Here is a 16,283-nt window from a genome sequence, read left to right as displayed (position 1 = left end):
CATGGTTTTCTTGGGTCAACGACCACACCTGGGCAAGCATCTTGCTTTGACCAGGCCAGCCCCCCCCGCCACGTGCAGGATAATAGAGGTGTCAGTCTCAGTCCTTGGGAGGGGGCTTCAATCTCCCTTTGTCACAGTGATAGTGAAACAGATGAAAAGTTTTCCATGGGGGACCACCAAATAACCCCTGAAAGTTCATTTGGCCGACAGGTGGGGAAATTCATGGGCCATTGCTGCCAAGCAGGCGCAAGCATAGGGGGCGAGTCGCTCCTTGGCAGGCCCTGCTGGAAGCAGGAAACCATGGCTGCAGTGCAGACCCAGCTGCAAACAAGCCCTTGGCAAGCATCCACCTCAGCCAGGCCAGACCTCCAGTCAGGGTCTTCAGTGGTCCCGGTCTCTGTTCTGGCGACGGTCGTGAGGCAAAATGAGGGAAACTTTGGAGCGTCTCTTTCACTGGCTAAAGGCATTCCCTGGCATTGCACCGGCTCTGCCTCCCTCCTAGATCAGTGAAGGCATCGCCTTCCGCCCAAGGTGGCTCTCCCATGGAGACAGGAAAGTGCATGAACTCCTGCTGCCCCAGCATCAGGCAGGTGCAGGGTGTCCTTGCTTGTCAGCCCTTGCCCTGTTTCCCCGGGATGCCCCTGATTGTTCTAGAAGTCATGGACCTGGATTTCCAGGAGCATGTTTGCAGAGACATGAATGAGAAAAATCGACAAGAATTGTTTGTGCTTCTCTTCTTGATTTTTTAAAAATATTTTTGCTAGTAGGAAAGCATGGACCAAACTGGGAGAGTTCCTTTCCTGGGGGAAAAGCATGCTCCTGCATTTGACTTCTGAGTCGAGGACTGTTGCAAGCTCTCCTGTCAGATGTACACTGAAAATTCTCATGGAGTTTTCTGTGTTTCAACTGAGCCAGTATAAATGATGATGCTTCTAAAGAAGCTTAATGCTAACTTTTCCATTTATAAGCAATGTCAAAGTTGTTAATTGATGGATGAGAGGATAAGTGAGGTGTGGAGGCAGCTGTGGTGGTCTCCAGGTTTAGCTCCTGTTCCCAGTGGTGATCCGCAGCAGCATCAAATCATGTTCATCTTAGTCTTCTCCAGACAGGTGCAGGAAAAAGTTGGATCACCTAGAGGAGGGTTTGAATCTCTGCAGTGCAGGAGACTCTGCACCGGCTCTCTGGGCAACCGACTGCCAGGGGCAGGAGCAGACATTTCCCATGGCCAGGGCCAGAGCCCTGCAGTTGCAGTGCCTGAACAGCAGCTTCCTGCCTACAGTCCCACCCTCGATGGCTGCCCCAGGGCCTGGCATTTGACCCTGCACTTGCTGCAGCAGTACCTGCCCTGGTTCCATGCTGACCAAAGGCTCGGAGCCATCTCAGAGCCTCGGTTCCCAAGGGAGCTGCCACAAGTGGTTGCCAGGGACCTGAGGCCATGGCTGCCCCAATTATGTGTGCACAATGCTGATGTCAGAGTGGCCATTATGACCTGTGTGAGCACGGCCCCAAAAGGGAAGGCTGGGCTCAGGCGGTGTGTCAGTGCGACCTGACAACGGCAGGAGAAGGTAGGGCAGGGACGTGGCTGCCCAGGAACCACAGGGGCCCCACACCTCGAGACTCTGGGCCTGTGCTGCAGGCTCACCTGCCTCTCCTTTCCCAGAATCAGCGGAGGAACATCCAGAGGAGACTGGGTTGTTCCTGGACGCGACCGACGGGAGGAGAAGGCGGACAGGAGCAGGGCTCACGCAGGGCTGAGCAGGGAGTAGTGCCCTCGTGCCTCTGGGCCTGTTCTGCCAACTCCCCCACACTCTTCATTTGCCCACAGCGAGAGACAACAAACATCTGGAGCAGACCTTGGCATTCCTGGACAGCGACTACAGCTGACAGCTGCCATGGGGTTACTGCTGACACGTGCCATGGTCAACTGGATGCAGGAGGGCCCTGGTGCCAGGCAGCCAGGTGAGGGCAAAGCAGGCCTGGCACAGCCTGGCCCAGGGGCTCTTGTGGCAGGCAGTGTGGGGCCCAGAGCAGAGGCAGGGGGAGGCAGGAGCTGCTCAGCCATGCCGGGGCTGGAAGCCTCCCTCCTCCCCGTGTGGGGCCCAGCTGGGCCAGGGGGCAGCTCCTGGGACAGCCGTGACCGCAATGGCCCCTGCTCTGCAAGGCCTCCAGCCCTGCCCCTCAGGCAGGCAGGCAGGCAGGGGCAGAGCAGCCCTTGGGGCCGATGCTGCTGCAGGCTAAGAGCCCCGGAGAGGTGCTCATGCCCGATGCCTTTAGCTCTGTCCCCTGCAGCATGCCTGCTGTGTCGCCGTGTGGAGGCTGACCCAGACACCTGCGGTGACAAAGTGAAGAAGTGTGGGCTCTTTGCCCACGTCTTTTGCATGGTGCGTGGCTGTGGGTGCTCCCTCCACCATTGCAATGGGCAGTTCCTGCCACTGTCTCCTCATCAGCTCCTCCCCTTTGCTGCAGTTTTTCGCCACTCTGCTTTTTCGCCGAGGGAAAAAACGTCTTGGACTTATGGGCTTTCTGCCTCGAGATATCCAAATTGCAGTGTGGCGGGCGGCACAGAAGGTGAGAGCCTGACAAGAGCAGGGAGATTTGTGCCAGGCGAGGTTTGCCAGAGCTTAGCCCAGGCTGCAGCAAAGCAAGACTGGCCCAACAGCCAGCTCTGGGACAAAGTCTGGCTCCCAGCAGCTCTGGCACAGAGGCTCTGGCACAGGAGCCTCCTCCCTCCTCCCCCAGGCGGCTCTGTGGGCTGGGACCCAGCAGTGGCCGCATCCTGCGCCCTGCCCGGAGCCGCGGGGCTGCCAGGGGAGGCCCCGAGGCTGCTGCTGATGGGGCTGCTTGGCTCTTTCCAGCGCTGCTGCGTCTGTGGCCAGAGCGGGGCAACCATCATGTGCTGCCAGGAGGACTGCGAGAGATGGTTCCACCTGCCCTGTGCCAAGGAGGGCGGCTGTGTCAATCAGTACATCACTCCATACAGGTACCTCCTCTCCGCTTCTGGCCACCACTGGCCAGGGATCCAGCACTTCTCACTGTGCTCATCCATTTTTCTCCCAGCTCTTACTGTCCCCAGCACCGTCCAGTGCAGGAGGTGCGGGCGACTCCAGAGCCGGGCACCGATTGCCCCATCTGCCTGGAGCCTGTGGAGGATAGAAAGACCTTCAATACCATGGTGTGCCCAAAGTGCAAAAGAGCCTGGTTCCACAGGGACTGCATCCAGGTCGGATCCCTCCCCTCGGCCCTGGGGCGCAGCAGGTGCTCAGCAGCACCAGGGCCTGGCTCACACTGCATGTGTTTGCCCTGCAGGGACAGGCCATGTGCGCTGGTCTTTTATACTTCTGCTGTCCCCTGTGCAGAAACATGGAGGACTTCTCTGTTGAAATGATGATCATGGGGATCCGAATCCCCTTCAGGTTGGTATCCTTCTGCCTGGATCACAAGACAGGAGGGTGCACGTGCTGTGTTGTGCCAGGCCCTGCCCCAGCAGTCCTGGCCCTGCCCTGTCCCATGACTCTGGGCTTCAGCTTCACGCACAAATTGGAAAAGCGCTGGAGGAAAAGCAGGGACACCCTGGACCTCCATGAGGAGAGGCCAGCAGAAACTCATCAGGTTTTCCTTTCTGCATCAGACAGCCAACATGGGAGGACAACGACGCCTTTGCTTATCTTGGAGAGAGGCACAGCACGTGCAATGCCAGGGAATGCCTTTACCCTGGAGGCAGGGAGGAGGCAGAACAAGAGGGGTAAGTTGGGAAGCTGCACCCGGGGCTCTGCAGGGAAACCATATCTCGGCAAGGGCTGAAAGAGGCAAGAACTTGCATGAGCTTGGCCAGACAACCACGTGCTGGGACACTTTGTCCTCAGTGCCATAAGTCTCTTTGCCTCCCCAGGCCCTGGCAACTGCTCCTGTGCTCCTCCTGTGCTGCTGAGGGCACCCACAGGCGCTGCTCTGGACTGAGAAACAAGACATACAGATGGGAGTGTGACAGCTGTGCTGGTCTTGGAACGTGTATGAGTCAAAGCCCCCGGTGTCCCTGGGCTGGGGGCAGTGCCCAGGCTGGCCTTGTCAGAGCCCATGTGCTCCTGAAGGCATGGGGGTACTGCTCTGGCCTGGCCTGCCTTGGGCCTGGGGGGCCTTTGACATTCCTGCTTGCCCTTACAGCCTCCAGGGATGAGCCAGAGCTCAGTGGCCCCAGCCTGGCCAGACAGTCAGGACAGGAATCTGCTCATGGCTCCTCAGAATCCCAGGACATCAGGCCCAGCTCCGGCACGCCGGTGCCATCGGGGCTGGCTCCCCCGTCTCCATCTCCAGAGACCAGCAGCCAAAACAGCCAGCAACAGCCAGCATCACAGCAGTCACTGCCATCTTCCTTGCTGGACACCAGCAGCCCCAGCAGATCAAGGCCAACATACAGCAGCTCCCCGGACCCTGAGGACGGGCTCCATTCCAGACGTGCTGGGCCTGACCGCAGGCGAAACAGCTCTGGCCTGCAAGGTCCGGACCCAAATCAGTCCGTCCGATCGAGGAGTCGCTGTGACAGGAGCAGCAGGACAACATCAAGGGCTGAGAGGCCCTGGCAAAGGGAGACACCTCCACGGACATCCCCCAGACACAGCCGCTCCCGGCAGCAAGGTTGGGCCCAGAGTCCACATGTCCGGTCCAGGAGTCGGCGTGACAGCAGCAGCAGCAGGACAGAGCCGAGGGCTGAGGGGCCCAGGCAAAGGGAGACACCTCCACAGACATCCCCCAGGCACAGCCGCTCCCGGCAGCAGGGTCGGGCCCAGAGTCCACGTGTCCGGTCCAGGAGTCGGCGTGACAGCAGCAGCAGCAGGACAGGGCCGAGAGCTGAGGGGCCCAGGCCAGGGGAGACATGGTCAGAGACGTCCCCCAGACGCAGCCGGTCTCGCCTGCAGCGCCGGGCCTCGCATCCACCTGTGCAGTCCAGGAGTGGCCAGGACAGCAGCAGGAGGACAGCAGCGAGTGCTGAGAGTCCAAGGCGCAGGGGGACATGGTCGGGGATGTCCCGCAGGAGCAGCCGCTCCCGCCAGCGACGTCGGGCCTCAAGTGGCACCTCCGACAGCAGCACGTAGCGCCATCTTTTCTTTCTAGTCCATGGGTTCGCTGCCGGAAGTGAAGGTGAGAACGGTCAGCACAGGGCCCCTGAGATTTGCAGGTCTGTGAGAAAACCCTGTTAGCTCTTGACATTTCTACCGGCAGGAAAGAGGTCTGTGCTAAATACCTTGATTTCTGTGTAACCGTCTATTCAGTGACAAGTCCCTTAAGGATGTGGCTAATTGAAAAGGACTCTTGTTCCTGCCTTTAGACTCCAACCTCAGATGTTTCCCCACTGCTTAGCCTTGAAAATGAACCACTCCTTAATGGGCTTGGATCCGGTTAGGGAGACGTTCAGAGCAAGGTGGCTCCTGAGGAAGCTGTCTTTGGAAAGGACGTGTGCTGTGTTGCTATCCTTGAGCAATCTCCTTTCAGGAAAGCCAAAAGGAAGAAGAAAGAAGAGAGCGAAACACTGTCTCAAGTGTCTGAAGAAAACAATTCCAATGTTGCTGCTGACTTGAAAGACTTGATTGGACCTTCAAAGAACAAAGCAGAAAAGAGTGTGGAAATACCCTGGGACAAAGAGGACGCACAGGACTCTGGCCCAGGTGACCATTTGGGACCTTTGCCTGAGAAGGACGCAGCTCAGGAGTGGAGTGCTTTCAAGTTTTCCTTCTTTGGAGACACAGAGCAGTTGGGTATCAAAGAAGGTAAGAGCAGAACCCTTCGAACAGTGCCATTGCTAAGAAAGAGCTTCTGGCAGGCACTGCAGAGCAATAGGGTGTAAAGAAGGTCAGGATCCAGGGGATTTTCTGCAGCAGAAGTCAGGAATTAGGCAGCAGCATTTTGATCTTCATTTCTGCTTGCCAAGGCTGAGGCAGATTCATGAGAGGTACCTGATGCTTGTGTTTCAGGAATTCAGGAAGGCATGCTTTGAGAAGGCATTGGGTACTTTGCAGAGTGGTGGAAAAGCTTGTTGTCATGCCCTGAATTCCTCAAAGAGGGCAAAAGGTAACATACCAGTCATATCAAGTTTCCTAGAACCTGACAAGATTTTAAAGGAAATGTGTGTTAATGTAGAGGGAAAAGCATAATCCTGGAGCAGACCCCAAGGTCCATGAGCATTCTGTTTGTTACTGAATTCTATTCTTGGACCTTTAGAAGAAGGAAACTGAATACCACATGATCATTGGGGTGTCCCAATCTTAGATAAAATGAAGCTGTATGAAATGAAGATGAAACAACATTAGATCGAGTCCTAGTCGTGTAGGAGAGAAAAGAAATGTTGTGAAGTTATCCAAAATCCTAAAAAACCCAATGCAACAGCACAAAGCAAGAAGCCCCCCACATTTGTACTGAATTCAGAAGGTATTCAGTGTCTTCTGAATGAAATGATAAATGTTTAAAAATATATAAGGGATGCCTAGAACTAAGGGGAAAATCCTGAAGCACAGATACAGCTCAGAAAATCTGGCAGGAGACGATTCTGTCCTTCCGAAATCTGTCTTTTCCAGTGTATTTCACTTGCAAGGAGGAATTTTTCCGGCCCAGCAGAGGAATAATCTGGTTTTGGCTTTTTTTCTCTACTGCTGCTGTTATCGCAGAGCCTTACGTACTTGGAACAACAAAACCGGTACAAGTCACGTGGCAAGAGGATTGACGTGTCCAAGACTGCAGTTCAGAGGGTGATGATGAACCCGAGCTGTCAGAAATTGAAAAGGACCGAGAAATGCAAGTTCCATTGCTCTTTGTTGTCTCCTTGGCGGTAGTAGCTGGATGCTGTGTCAATATTAACAGCAGCACTCAGCAAGTGGGAAACTGACATTGCACGCCCCTGAAAGCCATCTTGGAAAACCATTTGTGCTGCACAGAGTCAAAACTTCCAGCAGCCCATTTGCTGTCAGGTTGAATGTGGAAAAAGGGAAGTAGAGCACAAGAAATTTACCAGGTCATTTGGGTTTGACCAACTCCAAACGGAGTTTGGCCAAAAGCCAAAGACACAGTCAGTTTCCTCTTTCAAAGTGGATTTTGTAAAATCAAAAGCTCTATTTGGGTACTAGGGAATAAAGTTTTTCAATGTATACAGTTTCTCTGAAGCACTACAGTTTCAAGTCATGCGCATGGAATTTGATAGTACAATTTAGGATGCTAAAATCCCTTTGTAATTGTCTAGGTTTCTCTCTTTACCACGCACTGAAAGTGCTAGAGTTTTCTTCTTCTCCGACGATGATGAACGCCTAAGAGGTAGGACAGAATTTCTCCTCCCCCTTTTGTATTTCTTTCCCTTCTGAACCTTTCCTGCACTAGTTATGAATGTTTTCTAGCAAAATTTGCCACCCTTACTTGTGGCCAAAATAGTGGTAGAATCCCGTGAGCAAGTCCTGGTAAAATAGAGGTCCAGCAGATTTCTGGCTTTCTTTTCTTTCAGATATTTGGCTAATAGGAATCTGGACTTTTAGAGCTTATCAAAAACTTAGTCACTTGACAGGTTACCTAGACAGTTTGGATCCCTTCAGGTATGTGTAGCATCTTGAACTTTTTCCTGCCTTTCTTTCAGGTGTTACCATCAGGAATGTTGAGTTTGGCTTGTATGTGCCTGTGGTTCTTCGTCCTCATGAATCTGGGGCTTTCTCTTCTGAATCCAGTGAATTTGGTGTTTAGAAACAAAGCAAACAACAGCAAAAGGGAACATACACAGTCCCCCAAAACTGCACAGGCCTCCAGAACAATTGCTTGTTATATTTTGTAGAATATGTAGTCTTAAGACAGGCTCAAAGGCTGTGCCTTTCTTGAGACTGATTGGTTAACTCTGATGCAAGGTACTGCTGTGTCCATGCAGTTACCGGCCTGCAATCTCCCCGCCTGTCTGATTTACAGGGTGTGTTGAAACGGAGAGCTCGGTCCTCAGCAGGCCTCAGTGCTGGGGGAGGATGCAGGGTCCTGGTGCTGAGCTTCTAAGGGAACGGCTGTGATTTCCCTGCAATTTAGATTGCAGCATGTTGAGGAGAACTGCTGCTGCCTTTCATTTTTCTTAGTACACCAGGCTGCAGCCGGGAACATTTCTGTTGGAGCCAAGGTGTGGTGGGGGGCAGGAGAACAGGAAGGATGAGGAGAATTGATTTCTGACTTTCTTACTGCCCTGCTCATGATTGTGAGAAGCAGCAGCACAGTCAGAAGTGTTTAACCCTATTAATTGGTTGTTTGTTTTGTGCACAGGACCTAAAGTTATTTTGTAGATTACTAGAGCACAGTGAAGAGAAAGAGGGTTAGGAAGACAGACTTAGATTATTGCTTGAGGTGAGTATGGAACTTCTGTTCCCTGGTAGCTCTAGGCGAAAGCTGAGCATGGGGAGGGAATGCAGGTATGAATGCACATTCCAAATTAATTTGGGACCTCAGGAAGAGCTTGAAACTTTTTATTGACCTGGAAACAAAAGCTTTTTAGTCTACCGCTGTGTATAACGCCCTGTTGTGTTTTCCAGTCAGGTAAACCACTACAACTCTGTATGTTTCAGGAGCAGCACCTTAACTATCTGTAAGGAATGTATTTAAGAGATAGAGTGAATTTAGAGACTTCTCCAAGTAGTGGAATAGGAAACTTCTCCGAAGACTTTGTTAGATTTTCATGATATTCTGGAACGCCGAAGGAAGCATAAGGATACCAAATAGAAAGTGCAAGCAAACCAATAAACCTTTTACTGATTAGAAGTGGGTCACGTTTATTCCTTGAAGGAGCTGCCAAGCAATGGGACTTTCAAAATCCTTTCAAGCGTCCAACAAGAGAACGAGTTGACAGTCCCTGTTAGGCAGTGTTTTGTACCTGGGGCTTGAAATAAATGGGCAGGAGATCTTTCTCCTTTTTAATGCCTTTATTAAGAAGAATCAGCTCAGGTGGGGAGAAATCGATGGGTCGCGCCCACGCTGCCGCTGCTCCAGCGCGTGTCACAGAGAAGGAGGGTGATGCAGCTTTGTCCGCTGGTCTGCAGGCAGAGCTGGGGATTCCGTCCTCACGGGAGAGTAGCAGATTCCTCCCTTTTTTGGCTAACACTCCGGGGCGTCTCTTTAATCAACATTTTTCAGGTTAGGGTGAGAAGCAAAAAGGATCCAAGCGGGTACGGGACTATGCTCCCATCCTTAGACGTCACTTAGATCACTTGTTGTCTCGTAATTTTACAGGTTTATCTTGTAAAAACTGTAAAAATTCGGGGCGCAATGCATTTCTCATGTGCATACTGGCTCTGATGTCACTGCTATTTTCCTGGTACTTGGAGGGTCTGTTCCGTGTCCCTCCCTGGCAAGCGGCCAGCATCAGGGGGAACAATGGTTAATCACCAGACATTAAGAGGTACTTGAAGAACTTTTCTTTGGCAGTGAAACTCACTTACAACAATTGGTCTGATTTATTTTTAACTCGGCAACCTTAAAAAAAATAGCTAGCTTTCTATTCATAACAGGGCTGAGGCTCTCGAGTCCTGGGGACATCAGGGAGGCTCCAGTTGTGACTGGCCAGGCTGGGGCCATTGAGCTCAGGCTCAGGCCTGGTGGCTGTAAGGGCAAGCAGGAATGTCAAGGGTGGCGCAGGCCCGGGCCGGGCCAGAGCACAGCGGTGCCCCCAGCCCTCCAGGGGCAGACGGGCTCTGCCAAGGCCAGCCTGGGCACTGCCCCCAGCCCAGGGACAGGCGGGTGCTTTGCCCCAGAGCCGAGCCCAGAGCAGCAGAGCTGACACAGCCCCAGCTGGTTCTGGCAGGTGTGAGGCCCAAGCAGCGCCCGTGGGTGCCCTGGGCAGGGCCGGAGCGGCACAGGAGCAGTTGCCAGGGCCTGGGGAAGCACATGGCTCAGCCTCCTCACGGCGACACAGCATGCATGCTGCAGGGGACAGAGCCAGTGGCAGCTGGCATGAGCACCTCTGCGGGGCTCTTAGCCTGCAGCAGCCTCGGCCCCGAGGGCTGCTCTGTCCCTGCCTGCCTGTCTGCCTGCCTGAGGGGCAGGGCTGGAGGCCTTGCAGAGCAGGGGCCATTGCGGGCATGGCTGTCCCAGGAGCTGCCCCCTGGCCCAGCTGGGCCCCACACGGGGAGGAGGGAGGCTCCCAGCCCCGGCATGGCTGAGCAGCTCCTGCCTCCCCCTGCCTCTGCTCTGGGCCGCACACAGCCTGCCACAAGAGCCCCTGGGCCAGGCTGTGCCTTGGCTGCTTTGCCATCACCTGGCTCCCTGGCACCAGGGCCCTCCTGCTTCCTGTCAGACATGGCAGCTGTCAGCTGTGAGTCGCTGTCCAGGAATGCTAAGGTCTGCTCCAGGTGTTGGTCCTCTCTCTCTCTGCTGGAGAAAGCAGAGTGTGTGAGGAGTTGGCAGAACAGGCCCTGAGCCATGAGGGCACTACTCCCTCCTCCACCCTGCGTGAGCCCTGCTCCTGTCTGCCTTCTCCTCCCGTCAGTCACGTCGAGGAACACCGCAGTTCTCCTCTGGACGTTCCTCCGCTGATTCTGGGAAAGGAGAGGCAGGTGAGCCTGCAGCACAGGCCCAGAGCCCCGAGATGTGGGGCCCCTGTGGTCCCTGGGCAGCCACGTCCCTGCCCTACCTTCTCCTGCCGTTGTCAGGTCGCACTGACACACGGCCTGAGCACGGCCTTCCCTTTTGGGGCCAAGGGAAATCTCTGCTCCTGCCTCTGGCGCAGGGCGCTCTGCCAGCAGATCAGGGAAGGTGATACCCCCGGAGACAGGCGTGAGCAGTGAAGGAAAGGCAACATCACTGCAGTCTTCCAAAAGGACACCAAAAAGGAGCCAGGAAACTGCAGGCCCATCAGCCTCAGCTCCATTTTCAGAAAGGTGACGAGAACAGCTCCTCTTGGATGTCATCTCTAGGCCTGTGGGATAACAGGAAATGGAAACCATGCTTGCCCAATGTGATAGCCACCTCTGCTGCTGCAGTGACTGGCTGGGTTTGTGAGGGCAGAGCGGTGGCCCTTGTCAGCCGGGACTTCAGCAAGCCTTTGTCCCTGCCTCCCTTGTGGCGCTCCTGAGGCAGCTCAGGGACAGTGGGGTAGAGAAGTGCACAGTGGAGCTGCAAACTCAGGTAGCTGTGAGCTCAGGGGGCCGTGCTGGGGCCAGCCTTGTTGGCCTTATTCCCCAGTGATCTGGCAGAAGGGACGGAGGGCTCCCTCAGCACGTTTGCTGATGGGACAGAACCCATCAGCAGGGGCTGATGCTCCACAAGGCTGTGCTGCTCTTCCGTGAGAGCTGGACAGGCTCGAGAGTTGAGCAGAGAGGGACCTCATGAACTTGCACCAGGGAAAGCCTCTAGAAGAGCTTGAGGCTTTGTAATTACCTGGCAACAGAAGTGTTTCAGCACAGTGGAGTGTATAACGTCATCTTGTGATGTCCAGTCAGGGAAACCACCACCTCTCCTTATGGTACAGGACCAGTTCCTCGTGTGTATGCAAAGGAAGGCTTTGCGACAAACAGTGAATTCAGGAACTTCCCCGACTAGTATGTCGGATTTTCATGATTTTCTGGAATGCCAGGTGAAGCGTAAGGATTCCAAAAGGAAAGTGAAAACAAACCAGTAAATCTTCTTTTAGAGATCAGAAATGTTTCCTGTTTGTTGCTTGAAGAAGTTGCAAACAACAAAACTTTTGAAATGCTTTCAAAAATCTAGCAGGAAAATTTACTGGCCTAAAGCGTTAGCCGGTGTTTCTAGGCAGGAACACGGTTCTAGAGTCAATTCAAGGTTTGTACCAGGGTTTGGGGTTTTTTGCCTGTATGCTTTGAATGTGAGCTGCTTCTCTGCAGGACTTTTAATAATTAGATCGTGTACTGAAGACAACATGTTACTGTGTCCTGCTGTCCAGTGCTGAAGAGGGCTGAGACAGAGCAGGTAGCTCTGTGTCTGTGTGTAACTCGCAGGAGCTGCACCGGAGCAGTGCCCAGGGCCTGGAGAGGCCAACGGGTTCCTGGCGCTGAGGAGAAAGTGTCCATGGCTCAGGATTGTCCGGCCAAGCTCTTCTGGCTCCTTCTGCTTGGAGCCCTTGCCGGGTTCCCTGCAGAGCCCCGGGTGCAGCTTCCCAAGTCAAGCCTCTTCCTCTGCCTCCTCCCTCCCTCCTGGGTGTCAGGATACACTGGAGCGAGCGGGGGGTCGTGATGGTTCATTAGCTGATCTAAGAGTGCAAAAACAACATGGAGGGGATTTCAGTATTGGTCAAAAGAATTTCACCGTTTATTGAATGACCACAGCAAAAGCAATATAGGGTGTTGGGAAGGATGAAAGTTTGACAAGAAAGTCTCACAGATATGTATGCTTAGCAGAAAGATTTTTGAATGTAGAAGCTGAGGAAGAAATAGAGATGGAAGCAAGTTTTGATACAGAAGAAAAGAATTGCTGAACCAGTCTTACTGGATAACCAAGGAGGCCACGTCTGTGTTAGTTGGAAGGGGGTTTTTATGACTTAGAACAAAGGATAAACCCACGTCAAACAAGAAGATGCTTTTACCAAGCAGAAAGATAGCACAGGCAAACAAGTCAGTAAATGTTGCAAGTAGAAAAATGGTCTCGGAATGTTCCACTGCAAGAAAACTGGAAAACAACTTCTAGCTTAAACTGTAGTGTACTAACCTTTAGTCATTGGAGAATACTAACATGAATATGGTAATTGTAGTAGTTAAGATTGGCTATAGATAAAAGTTAAGGTATAGATTGGTTCTACTGTATTAAGATGCTCAGCAAAGAAAAGTAAATAATGCATTTGTGACCTAAACTAAGGGTCTCCAGGCCTGCCTGCAGATGCAGCTGACAGCTGTAGGCACAGGATCTGTCGCCCACGACCCTGGACTGCTCTAACGTCTTGGATGTAATAAACTGCATTTTTGAAGAGCTGCCTGGAGTCCCGCATCTCTCATTACGGCTCCTACAATAGGGAGAAGAAAAGAGATGAAAGATAAAGAGAGAGAGAGAAAATGGGTGTAAAGGTACCAAATGTAGAGACAAAAGCCTGGTGGTGCAGTCAATGGGAAATTCGCCTTGTCCAGTCGGGAAGGATCTCAAAGTCCTGGTTAACTCAGGCATCTATTATAGTCTTTTGCCAAGGGGGAGAAAGAGATCTTGAAATTGTCGAGGAGAAACAGATACAATAAAGCCTAAGACTATTGAAATTGTTGAGGGAGAACGGGTACTGAGAACGGGTGCAGACAGTCCATGTTCTCAGCAGTGAGCGAGAGCCATGGTTTTCTTGGGTCAACGACCACACCTGGGCAAGCATCTTGCTTTGACCAGGCCAGCCCCCCCCGCCACGTGCAGGATAATAGAGGTGTCAGTCTCAGTCCTTGGGAGGGGGCTTCAATCTCCCTTTGTCACAGTGATAGTGAAACAGATGAAAAGTTTTCCATGGGGGACCACCAAATAACCCCTGAAAGTTCATTTGGCCGACAGGTGGGGAAATTCATGGGCCATTGCTGCCAAGCAGGCGCAAGCATAGGGGGCGAGTCGCTCCTTGGCAGGCCCTGCTGGAAGCAGGAAACCATGGCTGCAGTGCAGACCCAGCTGCAAACAAGCCCTTGGCAAGCATCCACCTCAGCCAGGCCAGACCTCCAGTCAGGGTCTTCAGTGGTCCCGGTCTCTGTTCTGGCGACGGTCGTGAGGCAAAATGAGGGAAACTTTGGAGCGTCTCTTTCACTGGCTAAAGGCATTCCCTGGCATTGCACCGGCTCTGCCTCCCTCCTAGATCAGTGAAGGCATCGCCTTCCGCCCAAGGTGGCTCTCCCATGGAGACAGGAAAGTGCATGAACTCCTGCTGCCCCAGCATCAGGCAGGTGCAGGGTGTCCTTGCTTGTCAGCCCTTGCCCTGTTTCCCCGGGATGCCCCTGATTGTTCTAGAAGTCATGGACCTGGATTTCCAGGAGCATGTTTGCAGAGACATGAATGAGAAAAATCGACAAGAATTGTTTGTGCTTCTCTTCTTGATTTTTTAAAAATATTTTTGCTAGTAGGAAAGCATGGACCAAACTGGGAGAGTTCCTTTCCTGGGGGAAAAGCATGCTCCTGCATTTGACTTCTGAGTCGAGGACTGTTGCAAGCTCTCCTGTCAGATGTACACTGAAAATTCTCATGGAGTTTTCTGTGTTTCAACTGAGCCAGTATAAATGATGATGCTTCTAAAGAAGCTTAATGCTAACTTTTCCATTTATAAGCAATGTCAAAGTTGTTAATTGATGGATGAGAGGATAAGTGAGGTGTGGAGGCAGCTGTGGTGGTCTCCAGGTTTAGCTCCTGTTCCCAGTGGTGATCCGCAGCAGCATCAAATCATGTTCATCTTAGTCTTCTCCAGACAGGTGCAGGAAAAAGTTGGATCACCTAGAGGAGGGTTTGAATCTCTGCAGTGCAGGAGACTCTGCACCGGCTCTCTGGGCAACCGACTGCCAGGGGCAGGAGCAGACATTTCCCATGGCCAGGGCCAGAGCCCTGCAGTTGCAGTGCCTGAACAGCAGCTTCCTGCCTACCGTCCCACCCTCGATGGCTGCCCCAGGGCCTGGCATTTGACCCTGCACTTGCTGCAGCAGTACCTGCCCTGGTTCCATGCTGACCAAAGGCTCGGAGCCATCTCAGAGCCTCGGTTCCCAAGGGAGCTGCCACAAGTGGTTGCCAGGGACCTGAGGCCATGGCTGCCCCAATTATGTGTGCACAATGCTGATGTCAGAGTGGCCATTATGACCTGTGTGAGCACGGCCCCAAAAGGGAAGGCTGGGCTCAGGCGGTGTGTCAGTGCGACCTGACAACGGCAGGAGAAGGTAGGGCAGGGACGTGGCTGCCCAGGAACCACAGGGGCCCCACACCTCGAGACTCTGGGCCTGTGCTGCAGGCTCACCTGCCTCTCCTTTCCCAGAATCAGCGGAGGAACATCCAGAGGAGACTGGGTTGTTCCTGGACGCGACCGACGGGAGGAGAAGGCGGACAGGAGCAGGGCTCACGCAGGGCTGAGCAGGGAGTAGTGCCCTCGTGCCTCTGGGCCTGTTCTGCCAACTCCCCCACACTCTTCATTTGCCCACAGCGAGAGACAACAAACATCTGGAGCAGACCTTGGCATTCCTGGACAGCGACTACAGCTGACAGCTGCCATGGGGTTACTGCTGACACGTGCCATGGTCAACTGGATGCAGGAGGGCCCTGGTGCCAGGCAGCCAGGTGAGGGCAAAGCAGGCCTGGCACAGCCTGGCCCAGGGGCTCTTGTGGCAGGCAGTGTGGGGCCCAGAGCAGAGGCAGGGGGAGGCAGGAGCTGCTCAGCCATGCCGGGGCTGGAAGCCTCCCTCCTCCCCGTGTGGGGCCCAGCTGGGCCAGGGGGCAGCTCCTGGGACAGCCGTGACCGCAATGGCCCCTGCTCTGCAAGGCCTCCAGCCCTGCCCCTCAGGCAGGCAGGCAGGCAGGGGCAGAGCAGCCCTTGGGGCCGATGCTGCTGCAGGCTAAGAGCCCCGGAGAGGTGCTCATGCCCGATGCCTTTAGCTCTGTCCCCTGCAGCATGCCTGCTGTGTCGCCGTGTGGAGGCTGACCCAGACACCTGCGGTGACAAAGTGAAGAAGTGTGGGCTCTTTGCCCACGTCTTTTGCATGGTGCGTGGCTGTGGGTGCTCCCTCCACCACTGCAATGGGCAGTTCCTGCCACTGTCTCCTCATCAGCTCCTCCCCTTTGCTGCAGTTTTTCGCCACTCTGCTTTTTCGCCGAGGGAAAAAACGTCTTGGACTTATGGGCTTTCTGCCTCGAGATATCCAAATTGCAGTGTGGCGGGCGGCACAGAAGGTGAGAGCCTGACAAGAGCAGGGAGATTTGTGCCAGGCGAGGTTTGCCAGAGCTTAGCCCAGGCTGCAGCAAAGCAAGACTGGCCCAACAGCCAGCTCTGGGACAAAGTCTGGCTCCCAGCAGCTCTGGCACAGAGGCTCTGGCACAGGAGCCTCCTCCCTCCTCCCCCAGGCGGCTCTGTGGGCTGGGACCCAGCAGTGGCCGCATCCTGCGCCCTGCCCGGAGCCGCGGGGCTGCCAGGGGAGGCCCCGAGGCTGCTGCTGATGGGGCTGCTTGGCTCTTTCCAGCGCTGCTGCGTCTGTGGCCAGAGCGGGGCAACCATCATGTGCTGCCAGGAGGACTGCGAGAGATGGTTCCACCTGCCCTGTGCCAAGGAGGGCGGCTGTGTCAATCAGTACATCACTCCATACAGGTACCTCCTCTCCGCTTCTGGCCACCACTGGCCAGGGATCCAG

The 16,283-nt window shown here is 54.1% G+C and overlaps 2 long non-coding RNA genes across 2 annotated transcripts; both read left to right on the top strand.

Moving 5' to 3' along the window:
* The first annotated feature begins 1,539 nt into the window (after positions 1 to 1,539).
* On the top strand, positions 1,540 to 2,381 carry LOC135307339 (uncharacterized). The gene is made up of 3 exons (XR_010368043.1): positions 1,540 to 1,565; positions 1,661 to 1,959; positions 2,275 to 2,381. It is a non-coding gene; the product is annotated as an uncharacterized LOC135307339 (long non-coding RNA).
* Positions 2,382 to 14,799: 12,418 nt separating this feature from the next.
* On the top strand, positions 14,800 to 15,641 carry LOC135307338 (uncharacterized). Its single transcript, XR_010368042.1, has 3 exons — positions 14,800 to 14,825; positions 14,921 to 15,219; positions 15,535 to 15,641. It is a non-coding gene; the product is annotated as an uncharacterized LOC135307338 (long non-coding RNA).
* The last annotated feature ends 642 nt before the right edge of the window (positions 15,642 to 16,283 follow it).

Source organism: Passer domesticus, chromosome 9, assembly GCF_036417665.1.
Source record: "Passer domesticus isolate bPasDom1 chromosome 9, bPasDom1.hap1, whole genome shotgun sequence".
Classification (NCBI taxonomy): Eukaryota; Metazoa; Chordata; class Aves; order Passeriformes; family Passeridae; genus Passer; species Passer domesticus.
Note: the sequence above shows the minus strand (reverse complement) of the source record. Positions and strands in the feature narration are given on the sequence as shown.